This window comes from Ovis aries, chromosome 8 (assembly GCF_016772045.2).
Source record: "Ovis aries strain OAR_USU_Benz2616 breed Rambouillet chromosome 8, ARS-UI_Ramb_v3.0, whole genome shotgun sequence".
Lineage (NCBI taxonomy): Eukaryota > Metazoa > Chordata > Mammalia > Artiodactyla > Bovidae > Ovis > Ovis aries.
In genome coordinates this window covers 51,868,232-51,876,785 of record NC_056061.1, presented here as the reverse complement: position 1 = coordinate 51,876,785, position 8,554 = coordinate 51,868,232, and the positions used below count along the sequence as shown (strand labels likewise).

The following is an 8,554-nucleotide window of genomic DNA, read 5'->3' as shown; positions in this document are numbered from 1 at the left end:
TACAAATGCATTGAGAATTATTTGGTGTGGGGGTGGAGAAAAGGAGAGAAAAGATTGGGGGAGACACCAAAGAATGTGTTCATAGAAGGAGAAATGCTTTGCTTATTCCCATCCCTGGGGATGTTAATCAGAACGTTTCTTTTCTAATGCCCATTTAATAAATACAAGTTATGTACATATGTTTCCTATAGAACAGTATCCCGAATCAGTCCTGTATGTGTGAAATGTTTCAATTTTCCTAAAACATTCTAAAACTTATTCCAGATCCATTGTACAGAGTTAAGGAGGAACAGGATTGCTTTCTGACTTTCATTTGGACTTGTTTCAAGCATAATAAACACTTGTTAAGATTATGTTTTGAACATCACAAAAATGTTTATCGACTGTATTTGAGACAACTATAATATTACCAGGGCAGCTTTAGAGTGAAGTTACTTGCTACGTTCTATACAACAAAAATCTAGATATTAAAACATAGATCTACTTAAAATATTAATTTTTCTGGGCTTTAGACTTCGAATTTGGTTAATGTGCATTATTTGAGTACTGCTTTTTAACAAAAACAGTTTGTCTTATTAATCTGAGTACAAAAATAAAAATGACTTTGTGTGTGTCTTACGTATTGATGCCTTCAATATTTATAAAGATTTATTCTATATCTACCATTAGGCAGAAAATTTTCCTTTTGTTCCACAATCACGGTTCCTTACCCAGCTCCCTGACTGAGCAGTTCAGAGTTGGAAATGAGCCCATGTATAATTGCATACATATAAGTATCAAATCTTAACAATGACTGAGGACATTTGTGACACAAAAAGAACTTAGATCAGAAATAATTCCGATAACTCTGCTTCATTGTTAAAGTCTGAAAATTATAAAGCATCCTTAAATACTAATGAATAAATAAATACATGAGCAATAGTATCATTACCTTTTAATTACAAGATCTCTGCTTAAAATCCTGTAAGAGGATCTTTTCTCACAGACCGCTTTTCAGTCATCCTATATTGGTGAGTTTGCCTGGTGTTCTCCCAGATGACCTGGGTTCAACATCTGCTCTGAGGAAATATTCTTCTGGCACAATAATTAAAATACAATGATCTTATTACAGTTGGAAAAATGATTTATTCATCTTTATTATACATTGATTTCTGGCATGGCAGAAAACAGGAGAAAGATATTAAATGTAATTCCATGGGGCCGGAGATGGGTCTAATATTACCTAATATCTTCGGGACCGACCAGATCAAATTAGACAGTAATCCGGAGTTTGAGAGGTTGACTCACACTTTGAAGAGAAGGGACACTGTGGAGCCCATTGAGCTCTTGATGAATCAGTGGGATTGGGTGGCTTCAAGAAGGGGCACTGTTACATGCACCTGGGGAAGAGGAATAAAATATATGAATGGGGGTGGAGAAAGCCACAGAAACTGACAAAGAGGAAGGATCATCAACAAAACGACACATGCAGAAAGAACAAAACTGACCTGCAATGAAAAATTAGAATGACCGTGTGAGGGAACTGTTCTTTCTCTCCTTAGGCAAAACTGTGGCAGCTATTTTTAAAGCATAGTTTGGAAAACTAAACAGTCTTACTTTTCTTCCAGCAGGAAGAATATGGGGATATTGTTCCATGTTTGAAAATGAAAGTGTTAATTGTTCAGTTGTGTCTGACTCTTTGTGACCCCATGGACTATAGCCCAACAGGCTCCTCTGTCCATGGGATTCTCCAGGCAAGAATACTGGAGTGGGTAGCCATTACCTTCTCCAGGGGAATCTTCCAGACCTAGGGATCAAACCCAGGTTTCCTGCATTGTTGGAGGATTCTTTACTGTCTGAGCCACCAGGGAAACCCCAAATTATTCTTTCTTAATGAATGAATTTGATTCTCAATTCCCCACTTTCTTCTAATGCCAAATTATAAATCCATGCATTTAATTGCTGTCCTATCTTAACCTTTTGACTGTATGTAATTATAATAGGTATATGTAATTTCTAAAATGATTCAGTATTTCTGACCATGGTCTGAATGTCTCTCTAACTGTTAACAGTACTGAACCTAACATGGCAATAGGATAACAATGTTTTTAATACAGAAACAATAATACATATAAGAAAAGATAACATTAAAAATCAGCAGTAATAAATATTTATTAGGTAAATGGAAATATTTATTAGGACTACTGTTGTGACTCATTCTGTTAATGCTAGTTATTCAGAATTTTTCTATTTAAAAATAAAACCATGTAGTTTAAGTCATTATCTCTTTTTCAGAATTATTTGGGATATCCTATGTTTTTTGCTTTCAATGTAAATTTTAGAAATAGTTCATCAGTTTCTACAAGAATTCCTGCTGAAGATTTCTATCAGAAGTATGTTGAACCTGTAGACCAATTTTGGGAGAAGTGATAGCTTAACAACAGTGAATCTCTTCACCTACCAGTAGAGTGCAGGTCTTGGGCAAATTTTGTTAAATACAACTCTAAGTACTTAATATTTTTGATGCTGTCATAATTGGTATTTTTAAATTTCAATTTTCCACTATTTATTGCTAATAAAAAGAAATACAAATGATTGCATATCAGCTCAGTTAGGTTGCTCAGTACAACTGAGCAACTCTTTACAATCCCTTGGACTACAGCACACCAGACTTCCCTGTCCATCACCAACTCCCAGATTTTGCTCAAACTCATGTCCATCAAGTCAGTGGTACCATTCAACCATCTCATCCTTTGTCATCCACTTCTCCTCCTGCCTTCAATCTTTCCCAGCATCAGGATCTTTTCCACTGAGTCAGTACTTTGCATCAGGTGGCCAAAGTATTGGAGCTTCAATTTCAGCACCAGTCCTTCCAATGACTATTCAGCATTGATCTCCTTTAGGATTAGCTGGTTTCATCTCCTTGCAGTCCAAGGAACTCTCAAGAGTCTTCTCCAACACCACAGTTCAAAAGCATCAATTCTTTGGCACTCAGCTTTCTTTATGGTCCAACTCTCACATCCATACATGACTACTGGAAAAACCATAGTTTTGACTAAGCAGAACTTTGTCGGCAAATTAATGTCTCTGCTTTTTAATATGCTGTCTAGGTTGGTCATAGCTTTTCTTCCAAGGAGCAAGTGTCTTTTAATTTTATGCCTGCAGTCACCATCTGTAGTGATTTTGGAGCCCCCAAACATAAAGTCTCTCACTGTTTCCATTGTTTCCCCACCTATTTGCCATGAAGTGATGGGACCAAATGCCATAATCTTCATTTTCTGAGTGTTGAGTTTTAAGCCAGCTTTTTCACTCTCCTCTTTCACTTTCATCAAGAGGCTCTTCTGTTCCTCTTCACTTTCTGCCATAAGAGTGGTGTCATCTGCATATCTGAGTTTATTGATATTTTTCCTGGCAATCTTGATTCCAGCTTGTGCTTCATCCAGTCCAGCATTTCACATGATGTACTCTGCATATAAGTTAAATAAGCAGGGTGACAATATATAGCCTTGACATATTCCTTCCCCAATTTCGAACCAGTTCATTGTTCCATGTCTGGTTCTAACTGTTGCTTCTTGACCTGCATGCAGATTTCTCAGGAGGGAGATAAGGTGTGTACTAACCTGTTGTCCTGTGGCTTTGATAACTTCACTTCATTCTAGAAGGTTTATAGACTTCCTAAGCATTGTCTATATGGACCATTATGTCATCTTCAAATAAAGATAGTTTTATGTTCTCCTTTTCAAAAACAAAGAAGAAAAGTTAACCTTGATCATTTTCAAAAGTTGATTGGAGAATAGCATTCTTGACATACACAATGTTTGCAAGTTTAAAAAACAACTCCAACTCTATGTATAAAAAGGAACTTTTTGAGAATACTGACTACAGAAAAAATTTTCAGTATTTGTTTAACAATGAAGTCACAATTTTTCCTGTGAAGTGGTTTTGTGTCTTAGAAAGCCACAATGGCTTTTGCTGCTAATAACTTAAATATGGGAAGAAGAATGTGTTAAAGCTGCATATTGTCACCCTGCTTATTTAACTTATATGCAGAGTGCATCAAGAGAAATGCTGGACTGGATGAAGCACAAGCTGGAATCAAGATTGCTGGGAGAAATATCAATAACATCAGATATGCAGATGACACCACCCTTATGGCAGAAAGCAAAGAGCCTCTTGATGAAAGTGAAAGAGGAGAGTGAAAAATTTGGCTTAAAACTCAACATTCAGAAAACTAAGATCATGGGATCTGGTCCCATCACTTCATGGAAAATAGATGGGGAAACAGTGACAGACTTTATTTGGGGGGGCTCTAAAATTACTGCAATGGCACCCCACTCCAGTACTCTTGCCTGGAAAATTCCATGGACGGAGGAGCCTGGTAGGCTGTAGCCCATGGGGTCGCTGAGAGTTGGACACGACTCAGTGACTTCACTTTCACTTTTCATTTTCATGCATTGGAGAAGTAAATGGCAACCCACTCCAGTATTCTTGCTTGGAGAATCCCAGGGACAGCGGAGCCTGGTGGGCTGCCGTCTATGGGGTCGCACAGAGTCAGACACTACTGAAGCAACTTAGCAGTAGCAGCAAAATTACTGCAAGTAGTGACTGCAGCCATGAAATTAAGATGCTTGCTCCTTGGAAGAAAAGTTATGACCAACCTAGACAGCATATTAAAAAGCAGAGACATTACTTTGCCGACAAAGATCTGTCTAGTCAAAACTATGGTTTTTCCAGTAGTCATGCATGGATGTGAGAGTTGGACTATAAAGAAAGCTGAGTGCCAAAGAATTGATGCTTTTGAACTGTGGTGTTAGAGAAGACTCTTGAGAGTTCCTTGGACTGCAAGGAGATGAAACCAGTTAATCCTAAAGGAGATCAATGCTGAATAGTCATTGGAAGGACTGGTGCTGAAATTGAAGCTCCAATACTTTGGCCACCTGATGCAAAGTACTGACTCAGTGGAAAAGATCCTGATGCTGGGAAAGATTGAAGGCAGGAGGAGAAGTGGATGACAAAGGATGAGATGGTTGAATGGCACCACTGACTCGATGGACATGAGTTTGAGTAAACTCCTGGAGTTGGTGATGGACAGGGAGGCCTGGTATGCTGCAGTCCACAGGATCGCAAAGATTTGGGCATGACTGAGAATACTGAACTGAACTGAATGTGTTAAGAAAGAAAGAAAAATAGGTTCACTTGTGTTTGGAGATTTATAAATCATGAAAATATGGTAATGAAAAAATCAAGGAAAATATAAGAGGAAAAAAGTCAAGACCAAAAAAAAGACCAAAAAGAATGTCAGGAATTGCCTTTGGAAATCAATACATCAATAATTTATTATCTCAAAGAATTTCTTGTTCTTTCAGAAACTCAGGTCCTTTGAGACCAAAATCGAATTCATCAACTTCCCCCCCAAAGCCTTTTTTTTTTTTCTTTTCACCATTGTTTTTCATCAGAACCACCTTTCCCAGGATTGCAAATGGAAGTCAATTTGTTATCTTTGGTCCCTTCTCCTTCACTTCAGACATTGAATTGAACATCAGGCCCAGTGCATTTTACCTGAAGTCTCTCCTAGAACCCACTGCACCCCATTTTCCTTCATGCTCACCTGGCCGCCTGCTTCCCGTTTCTCCCAGGTTCATCTGAGTGTCAATTATTTATCCCACATGCAGAAGGGCAGAATGTGCCTCCACAGCTGCTGATCAACAGCCCTCTTCTTCTCTCTCAAGTCCTCATCTTCTCCAGTACTTGTTAAACCAAGAACCAGAGTCTTGTTCAGGAAACATCTCAAGGACACCATGCCTGTGCTAAGCATCTCACCCCAGACCCAAGTAGGCTGGTGCTCCCCACCTCCACACTGTGGCTCCCTCTGTCTCTCCTGCTACTCTATCTGCTCACTCTTAACGCTTGCAGATTCTGCTTATCCCCTCTCCCTCAAGAGGCAGTCCCCAGAACTCTAGTCCTCTCGACTCCCCCTCCTCTGGGTTTCTTCATCCATCCCTGTCAGTACCTTTCCTATTGGCATTTAAATTTCCATTGCTCTGTATAACTTCAGAAGCTTCATGGGTAAAAGTCAGAGGCTATGAGGTAACCATAATCCTTTCCAACTCCTGAAGTGTCTAGCAAGGCTCATTAAATGCTTATTGAATGAATAAGTCAGAAAACCAGTAGACATAGTGTCTTTAACACACATCAAGCTTTTCTGTTGTTGTTAATCTTTTGGCTTCACTGCGTGGCATACGGGATCTTAGTTCCCCAAACCAGCCCTCTCTACATTGGAAGCATGGACTGTTAACCGCTGGACAGCCAGGGAAGTCCCAGGTCTTTTTTCCTTTTTCTAGGCCTTTGCCATTTGCCAAAACAGAGTTCTCTTAAAATTAAAAAATTTAATTTTATTGTTAGACAAAACAGGATTCTATTAAAATTAAAGAAAAAAATTAATTTATGGTTTCTATTTCTTTTTGGAGGAGGAAATAAAGCTTTTGTGACATTTTCAGATAATAAATGACAATAATAATTGTTGACTATTGATCACGTACTAATCAGACCAGGTTACCATAACAAAATACCACAGGCTTCATAGTTTAAACCACAGGAATGTGTTTTCCCACAGTTCTGGAGGCTGGAAGTCTAAGATTAGAATGTCAGCTTGGTAGAGTGCTGTTGAGCACTCTCTGTCTTACAGGCAACCCCCTCCTCTCTGTGTCCTCAAAGTGTCTTCATGTTCTCTTTCTATAAGGCTAGAATCCTATCAGATTAGGACACCAATTTATGACTTTGTTTAACTTCAATTACTTCCTAAAATCCCTGTCTCCAGATCTAATCACATTACGGTTAAAGCTCCTGTGTACGCACTTGGAGGCCTTCCCCCGTGGCTCAGCGGTAAAGAATCCGCCTGCCAAGCAGTAGATGTGGGTTCGATCCCTGGGTGGGGAAGATCTCCTGGAGAAGGAAGTGGCCACCTGCTCTATTATTTTTGCCTGGAGAATTCCTTGGACAGAGGAGCCTGGTAGGCTACAGACCATGAGGTCGCAAACAAGCTGGACACGACAGAGTGACTAAGCAACAACAGTATGCACTTGAAAGGGCCGTAAGCATTCAGTCCATGTTAGGCTCTAAAAAGGTGGGTATGTGGATTGGGCATTACAAAAATGAGATCCAGGAAACTGGCTCCCAGCGATAGACGGCCCAAGCACCAAATTTCAACTCCCAAACTTCACTTCCAGTAATTCAGCATGCCAGTTCACACTAACACCCTCCCTCAAATCCTACCTTCACAACAGCCAAGGAATTTCAGTTTTTAAAAATAGAGTAATAACTCTGAAAATTTTCCAGGCTGTACTGTTCTGGATTTCAAACAGATTTCCGGATGTGAATTTACAGGTATGTTTGACATTGAGGGACATAGTTGGGTGGGTAAGGCTGAGCAGAGTCTGGGCTGCCCACAGATTCCCCTGCAATGTCCCCCACCCAGTGCTGGCTGAACTCAGCTCTGGTGATATGAAGGCAGTGGAGAGGCACCCGTAAGGACGTATCTAGTTCTAGGTGGCCCCGGTCATAAAATTCCAGTGTGCACAAGCAGAGTAATTTGCTGTAAGTCAGGTGAAAGTTGAACTCCTCAGCTGCTGGAATGGGGAACAGGCTTTCTGGGAAAACAAATCCACAGTGTTCAGATTCTTTATGAAAATAGTCCTGGCATTTTTGCCTTAGAGAAAGGAGTCCTGAGCTAAAAAGGATCCAGACATTCCTGCAAGTTTACCCTCCCCTGCTGTCAGCTCTGAATGATTATTGATGCTTCAGAAAAGAGCTATTTTGGCAATTTTCATTTTCATCAAAAACACATCTCACAAACATTTTTGTCCTTTTAAAACTTTCTATTTCATTTTATAATTTTTTAAGCAGAATAAATATATATCTTCTTTTTAACTTTTTATTTTATATTGCAGTACAGTTGGTTATGGACAGAGATTCATGACATTGTACAGGAGACAGGGATGAAGACCATTCTCAAGAGAAAGAAATGCAAAAAGGCAAAATGGCTATCTGAGGAGGCTTTGCCTTTTTGCATTTCTTTCTCTTGGGGATGGTCTTGATTCCTGTCTTGAAAGACTAGAAATCTCTTCAAGAAAATTGGAGATACCAAGGGAACATTTCATGCAAAGATGGGCTCAATAAAGGACAGAAATGGTATGGACCTAACAGAAGCAGAAGATATTAAGAAGAGGTGGCAAGAATACACAGAAGAACTGTACAAAAAAGATCTTCATGACCCAGATAATCATGATAGTGTGATCACTCACCTAGAGCCAGACATCCTGGAATGTGAAATCAAGTGGGCCTTAGGAAGCATCACTACAATCAAAGCTGGTGGAGGTGATGGAATTCCAGTTGAGCTATTTCAAATCCTGAAAGATGACACTGTGAAAGTGCTGCACTCAATATGTCAGCAAATTTGGAAAACTCAGCAGTGGCCACAGGACTGGAAAATGTCAATTTTCATCCCCATCCCTAAGAAAAGCAATGCCAAAGAATGCTCAAACTACTGCACAATTGCACTCATCTCACACGCTACTAA

The 8,554-nt window shown here is 39.5% G+C and overlaps 1 non-coding gene across 1 annotated transcript; it reads right to left on the bottom strand.

The window, feature by feature from the left end:
* Positions 1-7,985: 7,985 nt before the first annotated feature.
* On the bottom strand, positions 7,986-8,122 carry LOC114116236 (small nucleolar RNA SNORA14). Its single transcript, XR_003590229.1, has one exon. It is a non-coding gene; the product is annotated as a small nucleolar RNA SNORA14 (small nucleolar RNA).
* Between the last annotated feature and the right edge of the window lie 432 nt (positions 8,123-8,554).